Source organism: Bombina bombina, chromosome 7, assembly GCF_027579735.1.
Source record: "Bombina bombina isolate aBomBom1 chromosome 7, aBomBom1.pri, whole genome shotgun sequence".
In the NCBI taxonomy this organism is placed as follows: domain Eukaryota; kingdom Metazoa; phylum Chordata; class Amphibia; order Anura; family Bombinatoridae; genus Bombina; species Bombina bombina.
This window is the reverse complement of record NC_069505.1, coordinates 287,786,880-287,811,848: the sequence shown is the minus strand read 5'-3', so window position 1 is coordinate 287,811,848 and position 24,969 is coordinate 287,786,880. Positions and strand designations below refer to the sequence as shown.

The 24,969-nt window shown below is 39.5% G+C and overlaps 1 protein-coding gene and 1 long non-coding RNA gene across 4 annotated transcripts in view; both read right to left on the bottom strand.

Moving 5' to 3' along the window:
- The window catches only part of CHCHD6 (coiled-coil-helix-coiled-coil-helix domain containing 6), a 717,658-nt gene that overhangs the window by 22,709 nt on the left and 669,980 nt on the right, over nucleotides 1-24,969 (bottom strand). The gene's annotated exons all lie outside the window — the stretch shown is intronic.
- LOC128666321 (uncharacterized) lies at nucleotides 19,794-20,021 on the bottom strand. Its single transcript, XR_008403231.1, has 2 exons — nucleotides 19,991-20,021; nucleotides 19,794-19,910 (listed from the first exon to the last, which is right to left on the bottom strand). It is a non-coding gene; the product is annotated as an uncharacterized LOC128666321 (long non-coding RNA).

The window sequence follows — 24,969 nt, the reverse complement described above, 5'->3', positions numbered from 1 at the left end:
TCTTGGATCATGGGTAAGATTGTCCGAATAGTTTCCATTTTGAACGATGGAACTCTTAGGAATTTGTTTAGAGTCTTTAAATCTAAGATTGGCCTGAAAGTTCCCTCTTTTTTGGGAACCACAAACAGGTTTGAGTAGAACCCTTGTCCTTGTTCCGACCACGGAACCGGATGGATCACTCCCATTGTTAACAGATCTTGTACGCAGCGTAGAAACGCTTCTTTCTTTATCTGGTTTGTTGACAACCTTGACAGATGAAATCTCCCTCTTGGGGGAGATAATTTGAAGTCTAGAAGGTATCCCTGAGATATGATCTCTAGTGCCCAGGGATCCTGAACATCTCTTGCCCAGGCCTGGGCGAAGAGAGAGAGTCTGCCCCCTACTAGATCCGGTCCCGGATCGGGGGCTCTCGGTTCATGCTGTCTTTGGGGCAGCAGCAGGTTTCCTGGCCTGCTTGCTTTTGTTCCAGGACTGGTTAGGCTTCCAGCCTTGCCTGTAACGAGCAACAGCTCCTTCCTGTTTTGGTGCAGTGGAGGTTGATGCTGCTCCTGTTTTGAAATTCCGAAAGGGACGAAAATTAGACTGTCTAGCCTTAGCTTTGGCCTTGTCTTGAGGTAGGGCGTGGCCCTTACCTCCCGTAATGTCAGCGATAATTTCTTTCAAACCGGGCCCGAATAAGGACTGCCCCTTGAAAGGTATATTAAGTAATTTGGACTTAGAAGTAACATCAGCTGACCAGGATTTTAGCCACAGTGCCCTGCGTGCCTGTATGGCGAATCCTGAGTTCTTAGCCGTAAGTTTGGTTAAATGTACTACGGCCTCCGAAATGAAAGAATTAGCTAGTTTAAGGACTCTAAGCCTGTCCGTAATGTCGTCTAGCGTAGAGGAACTAAGGTTCTCTTCAAGCGACTCAATCCAAAATGCTGCCGCAGCCGTAATCGGCGCGATACATGCAAGGGGTTGTAATATAAAACCTTGTTGAACAAACATTTTCTTAAGGTAACCCTCTAATTTTTTATCCATTGGATCTGAGAAAGCACAGCTATCCTCCACCGGGATAGTGGTACGCTTAGCTAAAGTAGAAACTGCTCCCTCCACCTTGGGGACCGTTTGCCATAAGTCCCGAGTGGTGGCGTCTATTGGAAACATCTTTCTAAATATTGGAGGGGGTGAGAACGGCACACCGGGTCTATCCCACTCCTTAGTAACAATTTCAGTTAGTCTCTTAGGTATAGGAAAAACGTCAGTACTCGCCGGTACCGCAAAGTATTTATCCAACCTACACAGTTTCTCTGGTATTGCAACAGTGTTACAATCGTTGAGAGCTGCTAAGACCTCCCCTAGTAGTACACGGAGGTTCTCCAATTTAAATTTAAAATTTGAAATATCTGAGTCCAATCTGTTTGGATCAGAACCGTCACCCACAGAATGAAGCTCTCCGTCCTCATGCTCTGCGAGCTGTGACGCAGTATCAGACATGGCCCTAGCATTGTCAGCGCACTCTGTTCTCACCCCAGAGTGATCACGCTTGCCTCTTAGTTCAGGTAATTTAGACAAAACTTCAGTCATAACAGTAGCCATATCTTGTAATGTTATCTGTAATGGCCGCCCAGATGTACTAGGCGCCAAAATATCACGCACCTCCCGGGCGGGAGATGCAGGTACTGTCGCGTGAGGCGAGTTAGTCGGCATAACTCTCCCCTCGCTGTTTGGTGAAATTTGTTCACATTGTACAGATTGACTTTTATTTAAAGTAGCATCAATACAGTTAGTACATAAATTTCTATTGGGCTCCACCTTGGCATTGGAACAAATGACACAGATATCTTCCTCTGAGTCAGACATGTTTAACACACTAGCAAAAAACTTACAACTTGGTTATAATCTTTTTTAGCAAAAAACGTACTGTGCCTCAAAGAGGTACTAACGATTAAATGACAGTTGAAATAATGAACTGAAAAAACAGTTATTGCATCAAATTTTAAAACAACACAACTTTTAGCAAAGGTTTGTTCCCATTAGTAAAAAACAACACTAATTAAATTTGTACATAAGAAAACAAAACAACGTTTTTTATACACAGTCACTATAAGAATTCTCACAGCTCTGCTGAGAGAATTTACCTCCCTTCAAAGAAGTTTGAAGACCCCTGAGATCTGTCAGAGATGAACCGGATCATGCAGGAAATATAAAAGTAGCTGACTGGAATTTTTTGATGCGTAGCAAAGAGCGCCAAAAACGGCCCCTCCCTCTCCCACACAGCAGTGAAGAGAAACGAAACTGTCACAATTAAAGCAAAAAACTGCCAAGTGGAAAATAATGCCCAAACATTTATTCACACAGTACCTCAGCAATGTAAACGATTCTACATTCCAGCAAAAACGTTTAACATGAGAATAGTTATTAAAAGGATTAGTGACCTTTAACACAGTAGTTCCGGTGAAATACCATCCCCAGAATACTGAAGTGTATACATACATGTCATTTTAACGGTATGGCAGGCTTTTCTCATCAATTCCATTCAGAAAATAAAAACTGCCACATACCTCAATGCAGATTCATCTGCCCGCTGTCCCCTGATCTGAAGCCTTTACCTCCCTCAGATGGTCGAGAACAGCAATATGATCTTAACGACTCCGGTTAAAATCATAGTAAAAAATCTCTGTCAGATTCTTCCTCAAACTCTGCCAGAGAAGTAATAACACGCTCCGGTGCTATTTTAAAATAACAAACTTTTGATTGAAGTCATAAAAACTAAGTATAATCACCATAGTCCTCTCACACATCCTATCTAGTCGTTGGGTGCAAGAGAATGACTGGGACTGACGTAGAGGGGAGGAGCTATATGCAGCTCTGCTGGGTGAATCCTCTTGCATTTCCTGTTGGGGAGGAGTTATATCCCAGAAGTAATGATGACCCGTGGACTGATCACACATAACAGAAGAAATACTCATTTGCCTAATAATTCTGCACTCCCTGTATATATATATATATATATATATATGTGTGTGTGTGTGTGTGTGTGTGTGTGTCTTTGTGAGCATGGGTGCATGCCTGTATGTGTGTGTATGTATGTGCACATGTGTAGGTATGTTTGTGTATGTATGCAGGTGTATATCGGTGTATGTATGTTTGTGAGCATGTGCGTATAAGTATGTGTTTGTGTATGCATTTACGCATGCATGTGTGTGTAAGTAAGTATGTGCATGTGTGTGTATGTATGTACAGTATATGTGCGTGTATGTATGTACAGTATATGTGCGTGTGTATGTATGTATGTGCCTGTGTGTGTATGTATGTACAGTATGTGTGTGTGTATATGTATGTATATGTATGTGTGTGAGTGAGATGTATGGGCCCTGTGTGTATGTATGTAAAGTCAAGCTCTTTTCACACAGGATGTCTGGAATTGAACCATTGTGAGGTAAATAGTAAGAGCTTTTCCTCTCCTGGCGATCCAGGGTTCCATTACTACAGTGGATGTATGTTACCATATAGCTGCAGGCTTCAGCCCCTGTGACTGGTAATTTCAGTGTGATTTGGGGCTGTTCCCTATCATGCAAGATATGAAAAAGCACTTATCTCCAGTAGTTGTTTTCAACCAATGAAGGAGGGAAAGCAGCTTGTAATACTCAACGTTCTACCGCTGCAGTAAAGCAGCTACAGAGTGAAACGTACATGTCACCTGAGCCCAGACCAGGGTATTATCAGCAGAGAAGAAACTAATAGACAACCTTTCACTAACATTACAGGCCCAGCTGTGATTTGGCCCTTGGTTAGACTCCTTGGTGGAGGAACGATGGCCCTTACAGGCAGCGTACTAAACCCCTCAAGCTGGCACCATGCTGTCTGGTTTGCCGCCGTTCCACCTTATGTCCTTACTGTGTTCCTTAGCACTATGCAGCCCATGATATTCAGATGACTCATTGTTTATTAAGAGTGTGTAGCACGGCGCAAATTAAGTCTGAGGGCCCAGAAGAAGCTGCAAGTTAGACAGCACCCCTGGAAAATCTGTAATCCCGAGATAAAGTGAGCGTTACGGCTGGAGCTTCATTGGGATTTTTGTATCATGGGAGTAACTATGTATCTGTATCCCACTGTATTCTGGATAGAAATACATAAGGTTTAGAATAAAACCACATGAGATATCAGCTTAGAGATAAGGATGAGTCAGTCATATTACTTTATTGCCTCTGGAGACAAGTGGAATTCATAAACCAGAACATGTTTCTTACTATAAATATGTAACTTATCTGATGTCTACAAACAAACTGTGGTGGACAAAGCTGTGTTGCTTGGTGAATATTTCTGGACTTTGACCCTAGAATGCCTATAGGTTCATTGCTTTCCCTAAACAACCTTTGCCTCTGTGTGTTGGGCTAGCAGGCCAGCTGTTGCTCTACATTTCTCGAACACTAAAGATGGATACTGACATTGACATCGCTGGACCTTTGGTCACTGACTGTGGGAGTTTCCACACACACGCTAAGGCACTTGCTTAGCCATCAGACATGGAAACAATCATATTCCATGCAAATTGTTACAAATAAAAAGAATATAGATGAATTAAGGGCATAGGCCAAGAGCACTCAGTCTATAGAGAGGGTACAAAGTATCACATTGACAACAATTCATATCAAGTTCCCAGCGTGTGCAGAACAGTAAATGTAACTACAGGTAATTTAGGAAGAAAAAAATAAAAAGGAACTTTCATAGAAGCTGTAGCTCGGCCCGATTTAAGAAAAGAAAGCCTTGAAATTGGGGCAAGCAGCCTTCCTGGTGACATTTAATAAAGACGGCTTTGTTCTTAGGCCGTGAGTACCGTACACTTAGTTTCTGCTCTGCAAGTCACAATGTGTCACTCCACGTGTAACAAGACGTTTTTGAAGTCAGAAAACAAAAAATAAAAGCACGGCTCTATTGTCCTGAAGCTCCACGCCACTGGTTTTCAGGAGGGGCCGGACTGCTGAGCATTACAAAGACCTGAGAAATGATTCAAAGAAGGAGACTGTTCCCAGCTATTCTAAGCAATGATTTAAGTGTTGTTACTCTTAATTGTTTGGCCTGGAGTGGAGGAAAATGGGCTCAGGAGACCCCGTTAATTCTTGTTAAAGAGAAAAGTAGCAGGGGGGATATTATAAGATGTGTGTAGGAAACGTAATTCTGAGCACAGTTCAGATGAAAACCAAGCCGCAGATAACTTTTAGCTGGTCTATGCTCTAACTAATGAATGCTATGTAAAGGGTCTTCTGAGGCACCCTGTATACTGACGCTCCACAACCTGTCTTGTAAACATGCAGTTTATCACGGCATATAAACACAGAAATAAAACACAGAACACTACAATGGTACTGCTGGCGCATGCGCTGACATCCAATTACGCAATAAATAAACATGATATGGAAGCAGCTCAACTGCAGTCAAAGCTGCACAAATAATATTTATTATGGCAAAGTACTGTCCAAAAAGACATTTACACCACAATCCACATGTAATATGAATTAAATGTGAGATTTGATGCATCTAACATAATAATTTATCTGCTGTCATATATATATATATATATATTAGCCCAGTAGCTGTGTCTATATATTAGCCCAGTAGCTGTATTTTATACATTAGTACAGTAGCTGTATTTATACATTAGTACAGTAGCTGTATCTATATATTAGCCCAGTAGCTGTGTTTTATACATTAGTACAGTAGCTGTATTTATACATTAGTACAGTAGCTGTATCTATACACTAGCCCAGTAGCTGTATTTATACACTAGCCCAGTAGCTGTATCTATACACTAGCCCAGTAGCTGTATCTATACACTAGCCCAGTAGCTGTATCTATACACTAGCCCAGTAGCTGTATCTATACACTAGCCCACTAGCTGTATCTATACACTAGCCCAGTAGCTGTATCTATACACTAGCCCAGTAGCTGTGTCTATACACTAGCCCAGTAGCTGTATCTATACATTAGCCCAGTAGCTGTGTCTATACATTAGCCCAGTAGCTGTATCTATACACTAGCCCAGTAGCTGTATTTATACATTAGCCCAGTAGCTGTATCTATACATTAGCCCAGTAGCTGTATCTATACATTAGCCCAGTAGCTGTATCTATACATTAGTACAGTAGCTGTATCTATACACTAGTCCAGTAGCTGTATCTATACATTAGTACAGTAGCTGTATCTATACACTAGCCCAGTAGCTGTATCTATACATTAGCCCAGTAGCTGTATTTATACATTAGCCCAGTAGCTGTATTTATACATTAGCCCAGTAGCTGTATCTATACACTAGCCCAGTAGCTGTATCTATACATTAGCCCAGTAGCTGTGTCTATACATTAGCCCAGTAGCTGTATCTATACATTAGCCCAGTAGCTGTATCTATACATTAGCCCAGTAGCTGTATCTATACATTAGCCCAGTAGCTGTATCTATACATTAGTACAGTAGCTGTATTTATACATTAGCCCAGTAGCTGTATTTATACATTAGCACAGTAGCTGTATCTATACATTAGCCCAGTAGCTGTATCTATACATTAGTACAGTAGCTGTATCTATACATTAGCCCAGTAGCTGTATTTATACATTAGTACAGTAGCAGTATCTATACATTAGTACAGTAGCTGTATCTATACACTAGCCCAGTAGCTGTATCTATACATTAGTACAGTAGCTGTATCTATACACTAGCCCAGTAGCTGTATTTTATACATTAGTACAGTAGCTGTATTTATACATTAGTACAGTAGCTGTATCTATATATTAGCCCAGTAGCTGTATTTTATACATTAGTACAGTAGCTGTATTTATACATTAGTACAGTAGCTGTGTCTATATATTAGCCCAGTAGCTGTATTTTATACATTAGTACAGTAGCTGTATTTATACATTAGTACAGTAGCTGTATCTATATATTAGCCCAGTAGCTGTGTTTTATACATTAGTACAGTAGCTGTATTTATACATTAGTACAGTAGCTGTATCTATACACTAGCCCAGTAGCTGTATTTATACACTAGCCCAGTAGCTGTATCTATACACTAGCCCAGTAGCTGTATCTATACACTAGCCCAGTAGCTGTATCTATACACTAGCCCAGTAGCTGTATCTATACACTAGCCCAGTAGCTGTATCTATACACTAGCCCAGTAGCTGTGTCTATACACTAGCCCAGTAGCTGTATCTATACATTAGCCCAGTAGCTGTGTCTATACATTAGCCCAGTAGCTGTATCTATACACTAGCCCAGTAGCTGTATTTATACATTAGCCCAGTAGCTGTATCTATACATTAGCCCAGTAGCTGTATCTATACATTAGCCCAGTAGCTGTATCTATACATTAGTACAGTAGCTGTATCTATACACTAGTCCAGTAGCTGTATCTATACATTAGTACAGTAGCTGTATCTATACACTAGCCCAGTAGCTGTATCTATACATTAGCCCAGTAGCTGTATTTATACATTAGCCCAGTAGCTGTATTTATACATTAGCCCAGTAGCTGTATCTATACACTAGCCCAGTAGCTGTATCTATACATTAGCCCAGTAGCTGTGTCTATACATTAGCCCAGTAGCTGTATCTATACATTAGCCCAGTAGCTGTATCTATACATTAGCCCAGTAGCTGTATCTATACATTAGCCCAGTAGCTGTATCTATACATTAGTACAGTAGCTGTATTTATACATTAGCCCAGTAGCTGTATTTATACATTAGCACAGTAGCTGTATCTATACATTAGCCCAGTAGCTGTATCTATACATTAGTACAGTAGCTGTATCTATACATTAGCCCAGTAGCTGTATTTATACATTAGTACAGTAGCAGTATCTATACATTAGTACAGTAGCTGTATCTATACACTAGCCCAGTAGCTGTATCTATACATTAGTACAGTAGCTGTATCTATACACTAGCCCAGTAGCTGTATCTATACATTAGTACAGTAGCTGTATCTATACACTAGCCCAGTAGCTGTATCTATACATTAGCCCAGTAGCTGTATTTATACATTAGCCCAGTAGCTGTATTGATACATTAGCCCAGTAGCTGTATCAATACACTAGCCCAGTAGCTGTATCTATATATTAGCCCAGTAGCTGTGTCTATACACTAGCCCAGTAGCTGTATCAATACACTAGCCCAGTAGCTGTATCTATATATTAGCCCAGTAGCTGTGTTTATACACTAGCCCAGTAGCTGTATCTATACATTAGCCCAGTAGCTGTGTCTATACACTAGCCCAGTAGCTGTATTTATACATTAGCCCAGTAGCTGTATCTATACACTAGCCCAGTAGCTGTATCTATATATTAGCCCAGTAGCTGTGTCTATACACTATCCCAGTAGCTGTATCTATACATTAGCCCAGTAGCTGTATCTATACACTAGCCCAGTAGCTGTATCTATACATTAGCCCAGTAGCTGTATCTATATATTATCCCAGTAGCTGTATCTATATATTATCCCAGTAGCTGTGTCTATACATTAGCCCAGTAGCTGTGTCTATAAACTAGCCCAGTAGCTGTATCTATACATTAGCCCAGTAGTTGTGTCTATACACTAGCCCAGTAGCTGTATTTATACATTAGCCCAGTAGCTGTATCTATACACTAGCCCAGTAGCTGTATCTATACACTAGCCCAGTAGCTGTATCTATACACTAGCCCAGTAGCTGTATCTATACACTAGCCCAGTAGCTGTATCTATACACTAGCCCAGTAACTGTGTCTATACACTAGCCCAGTAGCTGTATCTATACACTATCCCAGTAGCTGTATCTATACATTAGCCCAGTAGCTGTGTATATACACTAGCCCAGTAGCTGTATCTATACATTAGCCCAGTAGCTGTATCTATACACTAGCCCAGTAGCTGTATCTATATATTAGCCCAGTAGCTGTGTCTATACATTAGACCAGTAGCTGTATCTATACACTAGCCCAGTAGCTGTATCTATACATTTATACAGTAGCTGTATCTATACACTAGCCCAGTAGCTGTATCTATACACTAGCCCAGTAGCTGTATCTATACACTAGCCCAGTAGCTGTATTTATATATTAGTACAGTAGCTGTATCTATATATTAGCCCAGTAGCTGTGTCTATCCATTAGCCCAGTAGCTGTATTTATACATTAGTCCAGTAGCTGTATCTATACATTAGCCCAGTAGCTGTATCTATACATTAGCCCAGTAGCTGTATTTATACATTAGTACAGTAGCTGTATATATACATTAGCCCAGTAGCTGTATCTATACATTAGCACAGTAGCTGTATCTATACATTAGCACAGTAGCTGTGTTTATACTTTCCTACAGTAGCTGTATCTATACATTAGCCCAGTAGCTGTGTTTAAACTTTCGTACAGTAGCTGTATCTATACATTAGTACAGTAGCTTTATCTATACATTAGTACAGTAGCTGTATCTATACATTAGTACAGTAGCTGTATCTATACATTAGTACAGTAGCTGTATCTATACATTAGCCCAGTAGCTGTATTTATACATTAGTACAGTAGCTGTATCTATATATTAGTACAGTACATGAATCTATATATTAGTACAGTAGCTGTATCTATATACTAGTAAATAAGCTGTATCTATATACTAGTACATAAGCTGTATCTATAGTACAGTAGCTGTATATATATATATATATCAGTACATCAGCTGTATCTATATATCAGTACATAAACTGTATCTATGGGGGATATTTATCAAGCCGTCAACCGCAAATACACTGGAATTCCGCAGCGTAATTGTTGCGAGCTTGATCCGACCTAGTTATCAAAGCCTACAGTCCAGCAAAAGTTGAGATCTGTGACGTAATATACGATCCGCCGGTCTCAATCCAACGCAGATTGATGCTTACGTCATTACAGATGTTCCGAATACACATTCGGCTCTATTTGATACTTTTTTAAAGTTATCAAATAGTTAACAGGTACACTTGCGGCTATTCTGGCCCAGCGTACCTGATTTTCAATCCACCACCCTGGAGGCCGAGGATGCCAAAGGAATTAATGGGAGTCTGAAAGCAGCGAAAGCTTATGTTCGATGATGCCAGATATCCCATTGATTTATATGGTAGAAAACATGTAACGTTTACACCTACACCCTAACATAAGCCCCAAGTCTAAACATGCCTAATCTGCCACCCGACATCACCGCAATCTAAATAAAATGTGTTAGCCCCTATTCCGCCGTTTCCCGACCTTGCCGCAACCTAAATAAAAGTATTAAGCCCTATCCTGCCGCTCCCGGACCCCGCTGCCACTAAATAAACGTATTAACCCCTAAACCGCCAGCCCCCCACATCGCCATAAACTAAATTAAGATATTAACCCCTAAACCTAACAACCTGCTAACTTTTAATTAAAATTACAACATCCCTATCTTATAATAAATTTAAACTTAGCTGTAGAATTAAAATAAACTATTTTTAAACTATTAATTAACCTACCCTAACTATTATACTACACTTAAATTAAACTAACAATTAAATTAACTAAATTACTTATTAAAAAAACCCTAACCCTTCTCAAATTATTTAAATATACTATTTAACCTTATTAAAAATTACTACATTACAAAAAAATAAACGCTAAGTTACAAAAAATAAAAAACAATAAATTACTAAAACAACCAAACCACATTATCAAAAATAAAAACGAATTACTCCTAATCTAATAGCCCTATCAAAATAAAAAAGACCCCCAAAATAAAAAAAACACTAGCCTACAATAAACTACCAATGGCCCTTAAAAGGGCCTTTTGTGGGGCATTGCCCCAAAGAAATCAGCTCTTTTACCTGTAAAAAAAGCAAACACCCCCAACAGTAAAACCCACCACCCAACCAACCAACCCCCCCAAATAAAAACCCTATCTAAAATAACCTAAGTTCCCCATTGCCCTGAAAAGGGCATTTGTATGGGCATTGCCCTTAAAAGGGCATTTAGCTCTTTTACCTGCCCAGACCCTACTCTAAAAATAAAATCTACACAAAAAACCCTTAAATAAACCTAACACTAACCCCTGACGATCCACTTACAGTTATTGAAGTTTTGCTTGAAGGATCCATCCAGCCAGCAAGAAGTCTTCATCCGGGCGGCCTCTTCCATCTTCATCCAGCCGGCGAAGTCTTCATCCAGATGGCATCTTCTATCTTCATCCATCTGGCGCGGAGCAGGTCCATCCTGAAGACATCCGGCGGGGAGCTTCTCTTCAATACGGCCACCGCCGTAAACTGAAACTTGAATGCAAGTGACGTCATCCAAGATGGCGTCTATTGCATTCCTATTGGCTGAAAGGTTCCAATCAGCCAATAGGATTTGAGCAGCTCTCATCCTATTGGCTGTTCCAATCAGCCAATAGGATTTGAGCAGCTCTCATCCTATTGGCTGTTCCAATCAGCCAATAGGATGAGAGCTGCTCAAATCCTATTGGCTGATTGGAACAGCCAATAGGATTTTAGCAGCTCTTATCCTATTGACTGATTGGAACAGCCAATAGGATGAGAGCTGCTCAAATCCTATTGGCTGATTGGAACAGCCAATAGGATTTGAGCAGCTCTCATCCTATTGGCTGTTCCAATCAGCCAATAGGATGAGAGCTCAATCCTATTGGCTGATTGGAAAAGCCAATAGGATTTTAGCATCTCTAATCCTATTGGCTGATTGGAACCTTTCAGCCAATAGGAATGCAAGGGACGCCATCTTGGATGATGTCACTTGCATTCAAGTTCCAGTTTACGGCAGCGACAGTATTGAAGAGGAGCTCCGCGCCGGATGTCTTCAGGATGGACCTACTCCGCGCCGGATGGATGAAGATAGAAGATGCTGTCTGGATGAAGACTTCGCCGGCTGGATAAAGATGGAAGAGGCCGCCCGGGTGAAGACTTCTTGCCGGCTGGATCCTTCAAGCAGGACTTCAATAACTGTAAGTGGATCGTCGGAAGTTAGTGTTATAGGTTTATTTAAGGGTTTTTTGGGTGGGTTTTATTTTTAGAGTAGGGTCTGGGCAGGTAAAATAGCTAAATGCCCTTTTAAGGGCAATGCCCATACAAATGCCCTTTTCAGGGCAATGGGGAACTTAGGTTATTTTAGATAGGGTTTTTATTTGGGGGGTTGGTTGGTTGGGTGGTGGGTTTTACTGTTGGGGGGGTGTTTGTTTTTTCTACAGGTAAAAGAGCTGATTTCTTTGGGGCAATGCCCCACAAAAGGCCCTTTTAAGGGCCATTGGTAGTTTATTGTAGGCTAGGGTTTTTTATTTGTATTTTGGGGTGGCTTTTTTATTTTGATAGGGCTATTAGATTAGGAGTAATTAGTTTTTATTTTTGATAATGTGTTTTTTTGTGTGTAATTTAGTGTTTTTTATTTTTTGTAACTTAGCGTTTATTTTTTTGGTAATTTAGTAATTTTTAATAAGGTTAAATAGTATATTTACATAATTTGATTAGGGTTAGGGTTTTTAATATGTAATTTAGTTAATTTATTTGCTAGTTTAATTTAATTGTAGGATAATAGTTAGGGTAGGTTAATTAATAGTTTAAAAATAGTTTATTTTAATTCTACAGGCAAGTTTAAATTTAATATAAGATAGGGATGTTGTAATTTTAATTTAAAGTTAGCGGGTTGTTAGGTTTAGGGGTTAATAGCTTAATTTAGTTCATGGCGATGTGGGGGGGCTGGCGGTTTAGGGGTTAATAGGTTGTTAGTGGTAGTGATGTGGGAGGCCAGAGGTTTAGGGGTTAATACGTTTATTTAGTGGCGGCAGGGTCCGGGAGCGGCGGGATAGGGGTTAATACATTTATCTAGGTGGCGGCGGGGTCCGGGAGCGGCGGGATAGGGGTTAATAACTTTATTTAATGTGGCGGCGGGGTCTCGAAGTGGCAGGGTAGGGGTTAATAAGTTTATTTAGGTGGCAGCGGGGTCCGGGAGCGGCGGGATAGGGGTTAAACATTTTAGTATAGTGGCGGCGTTTAGTGACAGGGTATAAATAAATTTGGTAAAAAGCCGAATAGATGCAAGATCGATGACTGCTAGTTAACAACAGTCCGATGCTCATCGCCCTGTACTTGGTGCGCGCCTTTTTTTTATAAATATGGAGATCGTATTCAGGTCCTCGGCCGCGATGTTAGGCAAGCGTATTGGTGCCGTCGAATTCAACAAAGTTGACGGCTTGATAGATATTCCCCTATATATTAGCACATAAGAAGTATGTATCTATATATTAGTACTGAATCTATACATCAGTACATCAGCTGTATCTATATATTAGTACAGTAGCTATATCTATATATCAGTACATCAGCTGTATCTATATATTAGTGCAGTAGCTGTATCTATATATCAGTACATTAGTTTTATCTGTAGGATGGCTTCTTCCTAACACATGGGGAGACAGATCAATATTTCAAAAGCCTTAAGGGTTGTATATACTTTTATAGCGATGAAAAACACAATAGTATATTTCCTACCAATGTCCTTATTTTTAGTTCTGCGTTTTGGTAAAAAAAAAAAAAACCAGGGCAGAGGACTGCCAGATGAACACCCATATCTATATATTAGTGCACATTTTCATATTGAATCTCCATTTATTGTAGAATCACAAGTTATATTTTGCGCTCATGGCACGAGATTTCTTTACAACATTGCTATATTACACACCTTCATGGCTGGTTTTCCCGTAACTATATAGCTGAGTCACTCAGAGGGACAGAGGTTAGGTAGTATAGTAACTCACAGATAAAGCTACAGCTATTGCTTTGCGAAGGCGCCGCTATGACAGTATCCTAGACCTTTTGTTGCTACGTGCAGGAGCTCAGATAGCTGTCACTGTTAACCCATAATACACTGAAACACAAACTGTCGCTGCCCCATCACCATAATAAAAACATAATTTATGTAAGAACTTACCTGATAAATTAATTTCTTTCATATTAGCAAGAGTCCATGAGCTAGTGACGTATGGGATATACATTCCTACCAGGAGGGGCAAAGTTTCCCAAACCTCAAAATGCCTATAAATACACCCCTCACCACACCCACAAATCAGTTTAACGTATAGCCAAGAAGTGGGGTGATAAGAAAAAAGTGCGAAAGCATAAAAAATAAGGAATTGGAATAATTGTGCTTTATACAAAAAAATCATAACCACCACAAAAAAGGGTGGGCCTCATGGACTCTTGCTAATATGAAAGAAATGAATTTATCAGGTAAGTTCTTACATAAATTATGTTTTCTTTCATGTAATTAGCAAGAGTCCATGAGCTAGTGACGTATGGGATAATGACTACCCAAGATGTGGATCTTCCACGCAAGAGTCACTAGAGAGGGAGGGATAAAATAAAGACAGCCAATTCCGCTGAAAAAAATCCACACCCAAAATAAAGTTTAAATCTTATAATGAAAAAAACTAAAATTATAAGCAGAAGAATCAAACTGAAACAGCTGCCTGAAGTACTTTTCTACCAAAAACTGCTTCAGAAGAAGAAAACACATCAAAATGGAAGAATTTAGTAAAAGTATGCAAAGAAGACCAAGTGGCTGCTTTGCAAATCTGATCAACCGAAGCTTCATTCCTAAACGCCCAGGAAGTAGAAACTGACCTAGTAGAATGAGCTGTAATCCTTTGAGGCGGAGTTTTACCCGACTCGACATAAGCATGATGAATCAAAGATTTTAACCAAGATGCCAAAGAAAAGGCAGAAGCCTTCTGACCTTTCCTAGAACCGGAAAAGATAACAAATAGACTAGAAGTCTTTCGGAAATCCTTAGTAGCTTCAATATAATATTTCAAAGCTCTAACTACATCCAAAGAATGCAACGACTTTTCCTTAGAATTCTTAGGATTAGGACACAATGAAGGAACCACAATTTCTCTACTAATGTTGTTAGAATTCACAACCTTAGGTAAAAATTTAAAAGAAGTTCGCAACACCGCCTTATCCTGATGAAAAATCAGAAAAGGAGACTCACAAGAAAGAGCAGATAATTCAGAAACTCTTCTAGCAGAAGAGATGGCCAAAAGAAACAAAACTTTCCAAGAAAGTAATTTAATGTCCAGCGAATGCATAGGTTCAAACGGAGGAGCTTGAAGAGCCCCCAGAACCAAATTCAAACTCCAAGGAGGAGAAATTGACTTAATAACAGGTTTTATACGAACCAAAGCTTGTACAAAACAATGAATATCAGGAAGACTAGCAATCTTTCTGTGAAAAAGAACAGAAAGAGCAGAGATTTGTCCTTTCAAGGAACTTGCAGACAAACCTTTATCCAAACCATCCTGAAGAAACTGTAAAATTCTAGGAATTCTAAAAGAATGCCAAGAAAAATGATGAGAAAAACACCAAGAAATGTAAATCTTCCAGACTCGATAATATATCTTCCTAGATACAGATTTACGAGCCTGTAACATAGTATTAATCACAGAGTCAGAGAAACCTCTATGACTGAGAATCAAGCGTTCAATCTCCATACCTTCAAATTTAAGGATTTGAGATCCTGATGGAAAAAAGGACCTTGCGATAGAAGGTCTGGTCTTAACGGAAGAGTCCACGGTTGGCAAGTGGCCATCCGGACAAGATCCGCATACCAAAACCTGTGAGGCCATGCTGGAGCCACCAGCAGAACAAACGAGCATTACTTTAGAATCTTGGAAATCACTCTTGGAAGAAGAACTAGAGGCGGAAAGATATAGGCAGGATGATACTTCCAAGGAAGTGACAATGCATCCACTGCCTCCGCTTGAGGATCCCTGGATCTGGACAGATACCTGGGAAGCTTCTTGTTTAGATGAGAAGCCATCAGATCTATTTCTGGAAGTCCCCACATTTGAACAATCTGAAGAAATACCTCTGGGTGAAGAGACCATTCGCCCGGATGTAACGTTTGGCGACTGAGATAATCCGCTTCCCAATTGTCTATACCTGGGATATGAACCGAAGAAATTAGACAGGAGCTGGATTCCGCCCATACCAGTATTCGAGATACTTCTTTCATAGCCAGAGGACTGTGAGTCCCTCCTTGATGATTGACATATGCCACGGTTGTGACATTGTCCGTCTGAAAACAAATGAACGACTCTCTCTTTAGAAGAGGCCATGACTGAAGAGCTCTGAAAAAGTTCCAAAATGTTGATTGGTAATCTCACCTCCTGAGATTCCCAAACCCCTTGTGCTGTCAGAGACCCCCAAACAGCTCCCAAAACTGTCAGACTTGCATCTGTTGAAATCACAGTCCGGGTCGGAAGAACAAAAGAAGCCCCCTGTCACAGCTGCTGATAATCAGAAGTGTTCTGGAATCCGCTGACAAAAAGGATGTGTTGTTACCAAAGAGCAGCAGGCTTCTGTTTAACTGCAAAGCTCCAGTCTGAAGGGGGAGGTGTCCAGGTGCACACTGAATCTGAAGGCAGACTTCCAGGATATGCTGCAGGAAGCAGCTGAACAAGGCAGTAAGTGGCTCTAATGAAACCAGGGGAGGTTTCTCAATAACAAGCAATGAGCAAAGCAGCTAGGATGCTTATAAAGGAACACAACAGGCAGTTCTTAAAGGGACAGGCTGTAAAGATATACTGATATTATGACAGGTCCCCCACACAAGGAAAACCTCCAGGTTTTATTTCCAGGAGTCGATTCAAAAAGAGGGTCTCTCAGGATGTCTCCGATGAAAAAGCGAGACCAAACGAGGGGCAGAAATGTTAGTGGCAGGCTCCCAAGAATCCTCCTCATGCGAATACCCCTCCCAATGGACTAAATACTGAAGTACACCCCGAAACACTCTAGAATCCAGTATTTCAGAGACCTCATACTCCTCTTGGTCAGATTGGGACTGAACCGAATCCGGAATGGACGATGGAACAGATCGGACAGGAGTATAAGGTTTAATCATGGCAACGTGGAATGAAGGGTGTATGCGATACCTTTCTGGTAACCGTAGTACAACAGCGTTGGAGTTAATGATTTTTTCTATGGGAAATGGTCCTATATACAACTGGTTGAATTTAGCTTTCGTAGCTGGTATTCGTATGTGACGGGTGGATAACCAGACCAAATCCCCGACCTTGTAATCCGGAGCTGGTCGCCGGCGTAAATTCTAGTAGTGTTGATGGCGGGATTGAGCCCGGGTGATATTATCCTGTAATAATTTAAAATTTTGAGCGATGGAATTAACTAAGTCGTTAACAATAGGACATTGAGCATGCATATTGGGTAGGAGATCATAAGTAGGATGAAATCCATAATTGGCGAAAAAGGGGGAAAGCTGAGTGGAATCATTTTTGGTGTTATTATAGGCAAACTCAGCAGTTGCCAAATATTCAGCCCATTTATCTTGTTGCTGGGAACAGAAAACACGTAAATATTGCTCTAAAGGTTGGTTGGTGCGTTCACATTGGCCATTCGTTTGCGGATGATATGATGTTGTAAGTTTTCTTGTGATATTCAATTTGTCACATAAGGATTGCCAAAATTTAGATGTGAATTGGCTACCACGGTCTGTGAGAATACTTGTTGGTAGTCCATGTATTTTTACAATGTTTGATAAAAACAACTCCGCGGTTTGAGATGCAGTGGGTAAAGCTGGTATGGGCAAGAAATGTGCCATCTTAGTAAATAAATCGATAACTACTAAAATTGTAGTATAAGTCTTAGATTTAGGCAACTCTACTATGAAATCCATAGCGACTTCTTTCCATGGTCGATCGGGTATCGGTAATGACATTAAATATCCATAAGGTTTTTTGTGATCCTTTTTGTTTTGAACACATAAAGTACAAGTTTTGACGTAATCCTCTATTGAGCTCCACATCTTAGGCCACCAGTATTTCCTTTTAATTAAATCATATGTATTTTGTATACCAGGATGTCCATTAAGGACTGAGTCATGGTTTTGTTGTAGAATTACCTTTTGTAAAGTTGGTGGTATATACAAGAGATTCTCAAAATAATATAGACCATCTGGATGTTTTATGAGATTATATTTATTTGTATTAACATCCCTGCTTTGAGCATCCTTTAATTCTTGTGTAAAAGGTTGTATGCAGGAGATGAAATTTCCTGGAGATAGAACAGTTCTCTGTGGTTCAATATGGTTATGGGGTGTTCTCTGTCTTGACAGAGCATCTGCTTTCCCGTTACGTGATCCAGGTCTGTATTGTATATGGAAGTTAAACCTAGAGAAATACAGACTCCATCTGAGTTGTCTTGATGACAGCGTGCGATTAGTCTGCAAATACTCTAGGTTCTTGTGGTCAGTATATACAAGAATTGGTATATCTGTACCCTCCAACAAGTGCCTCCAATGTTCGAAAGCTGATTTAATCGATAGGAGTTCTTTTTCCCCAATTGGATAGTTAATTTCTGGAGGTGTTAAAGATCGTGAGTAGTAAGCAACCGGATGAACGGGTTCTGTTAAACTTGTCCTTTGAGATAGGATGGCACCTATTGCATACTCCGATGCATCAACTTCTAGGTTGTACTGTTTTGTAGGATCTGGGAAATTAAGTATTGGTGCAGTTGTGAAACATTCTTTTAGTAAATCAAATGCTTGTTGTGCATTCAGAGTCCAAACGAAAGGTGTCCCTTTTCCTGTAAGCCTTGTGAGAGGTTTCACTATAGAAGAAAATTTTTTAATAAATTTTCGATAAAAATTCGAAAAACCTAAGAAACTTTGAAGTTCTTTTACATTGGTTGGTTGTGGCCAATTTGTAATGGAGGATATCCTAGTATCTTCCATATTGATACCATCTGCTGTAATTCTGTAACCAAGAAATGATATATCTTGGGTATGAAATGTACATTTTTCTGGTTTTGCATAGAGATGATTCTCTCTTAATCTGGTTAGTACTGTAGTTACATGTTTTATGTGTTCTTGCAAGGATTCTGAGTAAATCAGGATGTCATCCAAGTAGATGATTACACAAACATCCAGTAAATCACGGAAAACCTCATTAATAAAATGTTGAAAGGTTGCTGGGGCCGAATGGCATCACAGTGTACTCGTACAAACCATATCTGGTACGGAACGCTGTGAGCCATTCGTCCCCTTTCCTTATACGGATTAAATTATATGCGCCCCTCAAATCTAGTTTAGTGTAAATAGATGCCTTACCCAACCTTTCAATTAATTCAGTTATCAAAGGTAATGGGTATCTATTTTTAATTGTAATCTTATTGAGCTGTCGGTAGTCAACAATTGGTCTAAGTGTTCCATCTCTATTGCGCACGAAAAACATTCCAGCAGCTGCTGGCGAAGTGGAAGCTCTTATAAAGCCCTTTTTTAGATTCTCATCTAGATATTGTTTTAAGTGCTGTAGCTCAGGCTGAGATAGTGGATAAATGTGACCAAAAGGTATTGGTGACCCAGGAAGGAGATCTATTGGACAATCGTAAGTCCTATGCGGTGGTAAAGTCTCCGCCTCCTTTTTATCAAATACATCCTGAAATTGGGAATAGATTTCAGGTACTGGGTGTTGTAATTTTCCAACTTGATTCTTTGTTGTGGACAGATTATTTATATGTGAGTATATTTGTTTTGGTAAACAATGTTGCTTACAATAATGAGATTGGAATTGTGTACTAAGTGTTTGCCAATCAATGCTAGGTTGGTGTTGTTGTAACCAAGGTAAGCCGAAGATTAATGGAAATAGAGGTGATGGTGTTACGTCGAATGAAATATGTTCTTTATGTTCCCCGTGTGTAACCATAATAATAGGTGTTGTTTGATGTGTGATTGGTCCGTTAGAAATTTGACTACCATCAAATACACGTAACACATATGAATTTTGTTTTTTCTTTAATGCTATTTCATTCCTATACACCACATCTAAATCAATAAAGTTGCTTGAAGCACCGGAATCAACGAGTGCCTTCAACATAATCTCTTTTGAGCCCCACTGTAAGGAAACAAGTAAATGACAGTAAGATGGTTTACCAAAACTTATGTCAGAAGTACTAGTGAAGTTATAGTTCTTACCTCTTTTTATCTTGGTAAGGTTAGGGCAGTCTTTTACTTCATGTTCTTTAGATGCGCAATAAAGACAGAGGTTATTTTCCCTTCTCCTCTTTTTCTCTTCAGGGCTTAAAGGTCCCCTGATTACACCAATTTCCATTGGTTCTTCTGTAACTTTATAAGGTTGATAGGATTTCCTTATTATTGGATCTGAATTATATCTTTCCTTCTTTCGTTCCCTTAAACGTCTGTCAATATTAATTGACAAAGACATTAAATTATCCAGACTTTCTGGTATGTCTATTCTAGATAGCTCATCTTTCAGGGCTTCTGATAATCCTAATCTAAATTGGTTTCTAAGTGAGATGTCATTCCACTGTGAATCTTTTGAAACCCTTTTAAATTCGGCTATATAGTCCTCTACAGGCCTCTTTCCCTGTTTAAGAGCTCTCATTGAATTTTCTGATGTGAGTTGTTTGCACGGATCATCATACAATAACGCCATTGCATGAAAAAAAACTTCTAAGTTATCTAATATGGGATCATTTTGCTCAAAATAAGAGTTGGCCCAAGTTCTAGGCTCTGCTCTGAGATAAGAAATAACTGTCAGTACTCTTTGTTTATCAGTAGTGTATGTTTTTGGTCTTAAAGTGAATAAAAGGTAACATGCATTCTTAAAGTCACGGAACTGACTTCTATCACCAGAAAATTTTTCTGGAGGTGATACAATAGGCTCATTTGTTGAATCAATAGTAACCTGTTTAGGAGCTGCAGTATCTTTTATAATGTCTCTTAGTGTCTGATTTTCTAATTGCAACTCTCTTAAACCTTGAGAAAGTTGATATACTCTCTGTGAAAGATTGTATACATGTGTGGGCAAATCTGCTTGATCCATTTTCAGGCTTGTTATTCTGTCACAGCTGCTGATAATCAGAAGTGTTCTGGAATCCGCTGACAAAAAGGATGTGTTGTTACCAAAGAGCAGCAGGCTTCTGTTTAACTGCAAAGCTCCAGTCTGAAGGGGGAGGTGTCCAGGTGCACACTGAATCTGAAGGCAGACTTCCAGGATATGCTGCAGGAAGCAGCTGAACAAGGCAGTAAGTGGCTCTAATGAAACCAGGGGAGGTTCCTCAATAACAAGCAATGAGCAAAGCAGCTAGGATGCTTATAAAGGAACACAACAGGCAGTTCTTAAAGGGACAGGCTGTAAAGATATACTGATATTATGACACCCCCTGAACTAAACGATGGTGGTCTGTCCACCACGTCAGAGAGTGTCGTACAATCGGTTTCAAAGATATTAATTGAGATATCTTTGTATAATCCCTGCACCACTGGTTCAGCATACAGAGCTGAAGAGGTCGCATGTGAAAACGAGCAAAGGGGATCGCGTCCGATGCAGCAGTCATAAGAACTAGAATTTCCATGCATAAGGCTACCGAAGGGAATGATTGAGACTGAAGGTTTCGACAAGCTGAAACCAATTTTAGACGTCTCTTGTCTGTCAGAGACAGAGTCATGGACACTGAATCTATCTGGAAACCTAAAAAGGTTACCCTTGTCTGAGGAATCAATGAACTTTTTGGTAAATTGATCCTCCAACCATGTTCTTGAAGAAACAATACAAGTCGATTCGTATGAGATTCTGCTAAATGTGAAGACTGAGCAAGTACCAAGATATCGTCCAAATAAGGAAATACCACAATACCCTGTTCTCTGATTACAGACAGAAGGGCACCGAGAACCTTTGTAAAAATCCTTGGAGCTGTTGCTAGGCCAAACGGCAGAGCCACAAACTGGTAATGCTTGTCTAGGAAAGAGAATCTCAGAAACTGATAGTGATCTGGATGAATCGGAATATGCAGATATGCATCCTGTAAATCTATTGTGGACATATAATGCCCTTGCTGAACAAAAGGCAGAATAGTCCTTATAGTTACCATTTTGAATGTTGGTATCCTTACATAATGATTCAATATTTTTAAATCCAGAACTGGTCTGAAGGAATTCTCCTTCTTTGGTACAATGAAGAGATTTGAGTAAAACCCCAGCCCCTGTTCCAGAACTGGAACTGGCACAATTACTCCAGCTAACTCTAGATCTGAAACACATTTCAGAAATGCTTGAGCCTTCACTGGATTTACTGGGACACGGGAAAGAAAAAATCTTCTTGCAGGAGGCCTTACCTTGAAGCCTATTCTGTACCCTTGTGAAACAATGTTCTGAATCCAAAGATTGTGAATCAAATTGATCCAAATTTCTTTGAAAAATCGTAATCTGCCCCCTACCAGCTGGGCTGGAATGAGGGCCGCACCTTCATGTTGACTTGGGAGCTGGCTTTGGCTTTCTAAAAGGCTTGGATTTATTCCAGACTGGAGATGGTTTCCAAACTGATACCGCTCCTGTAGGGGAAGGATCAGGCTTTTGTTCCTTATTGTGACGAAAGGAACGAAAACGATTAGTAGACCTAAATTTACCTTTAGATTTTTTATCCTGTGGTAAAAAAGTTCCTTTCCCCCCAGTAACAGTTGAAATAATGGAATCCAACTGTGAACCAAATAATTTATTACCCTGGAAAGAAAGGGAAAGCAAAGTTGACTTGGAAGACATATCAGCATTCCAAGTTTTAAGCCATAAAGCTCTTCTAGCTAAAATATCTAGAGACCTGACATCAACCCTAATGATATCAAAGATGACATCACAAATAAAATTATTAGCATGTTGAAGAAGATTAACAATGCTATGAGAATTATGATCTGTTACTTGCTGCGCTAAAGCTTCCAACCAAAAAGTTGAAGCTGCAGCAACATCCGCTAAAGATATAGCAGGTCTAAGAAGATAACCTGAACATAAGTAAGCTTTTCTTAGAAAGGATTCAATTTTTCTATCTAAAGGATCCTTAAATGAAGTACTATCTGCCGTAGGAATAGTAGTACGTTTAGCAAGAGTAGAGATAGCCCCATCGACCTTAGGGATTTTGTCCCAAAACTCTAATCTGTCAGATGGCACAGGATATAATTGCTTAAAACGTTTAGAAGGAGTAAATGAATTACCCAAATTATTCCATTCCCTGGAAATTACTTCAGAAATAGCATCAGGGATAGGAAAAACTTCTGGAATATTTACAGGAGATTTAAAAACCTTATTTAAACGTTTAGATTTAGTATCAAGAGGACCAGAATCCTCTATTTCTAATGCAATTAAGACTTCTTTAAGTAAAGAACAAATAAATTCCATTTTGAATAAATATGAAGATTTATCAGCATCAACCTCTGAAACAGAATCCTCTGAACCAGAGGAATGATTATCAGAATCAGAATGATGATGTTCATTTAAAAATTCATCTGAAAAATGAGAAGTTTTAAAAGACCTTTTACGTTTACTAGAAGGAGGAAAAACAGACATAGCCTTCTTAATGGATTTAGAAACAAAATCTCTTATGTTAACAGGAACACTCTGAGTATTAGATGTTGATGGAACAGCAACAGGTAATGTAACATTACTAAAGGAAATATTATCTGTATTAACAAGTTTGTCATGACATTCATTACAAACAACAGCTGGAGGAACAGATACCACAAGTTTACAGCAAATACACTTAACTTTGGTAGATCCAGCATCAGGCAGCGATTTTCCAGAAGTATCTTCTGATTCAGGATCAATCTGAGACATCTTGCAATATGTAAAAGAAAAAAACAACATATAAAGCAAAATTGATCAAATTCCTTAAATGACAGTTTCAGGAATGGGAAAAAATGCCAGTGAACAAGCTTCTAGCAACCAGAAGCAAATAAACAATGAGACTTAAATAATGTGGAGACAATAATGACGCCCATATTTTTTGGCGCCAAAAAAGACGCCCACATTATTTGGCGCCTAAATGCTTTTAGCGCCAAAAATGACGGCACATCCGGTAACGCCAACATTTTTGGCGCAAAAACGTCAAAAATGACGCAACTTCCGGCGACAAGTATGACGCCGGAAATAACAAAGAAAAAATTGCGGCAAAAAAGTCCGCGCCAAGAATGACGCAATAAAATGAAGCATTTTCAGCCCCCGCGAGCCTAACAGCCCACAGGGAAAAAGTCAAATTTTAAGGTAAGAAAAAAATTGATTATTCAAATGCATTATCCCAAATAATGAAACTGACTGTCTGAAATAAGGAATATTGAACATCCTGAATCAAGGCAAATAAATGTTTAAACACATATATTTAGAACTTTATATAAAAGTGCCCAACCATAGCTTAGAGTGTCACAAAAATAAGACTTACTTACCCCAGGACACTCATCTACATGTAGTAGAAAGCCAAACCAGTACTGAAACGAGAATCAGTAGAGGTAATGGTATATATAAGAGTATATCGTCGATCTGAAAAGGGAGGTAAGAGATGAATCTCTACGACCGATAACAGAGAACCTATGAAATAGACCCCGTAGAAGGAGATCATTGAATTCAAATAGGCAATACTCTCTTCACATCCCTCTGACATTCACTGCACGCTGAGAGGAAGACCGGGCTCCAACCTGCTGCGGAGCGCATATCAACATAGAATCTAGCACAAACTTACTTTACCACCTCCACAGGAGGCAAAGTTTGTAAAAACTGATTTGTGGGTGTGGTGAGGGGTGTATTTATAGGCATTTTAAGGTTTGGGAAACTTTGCCCCTCCTGGTAGGAATGTATATCCCATACGTCACTAGCTCATGGACTTTTGCTAATTACATGAAAGAAATAAAAAAATAATCCTAACCTTGAGATTATATACAATTTGTTCTAACCAGGAACCTTACTTCACATTTAAAACATCTGTCGACAGCAACAGAAGCCTCCTTGTTAGATACTATTCTCCTTCTTTAGTTACACCTTTAAGACAATTCTGATTGGTTAATCCATTTAGCTAATAAGGATTGTGAAGGGGCAGAGCCCGCTCACTCTTCTGAATGACAAAAGTAGTGAGTATAAGTCAGTAACTTAAATGGAGCTTCTCCAAAAAGATGTGT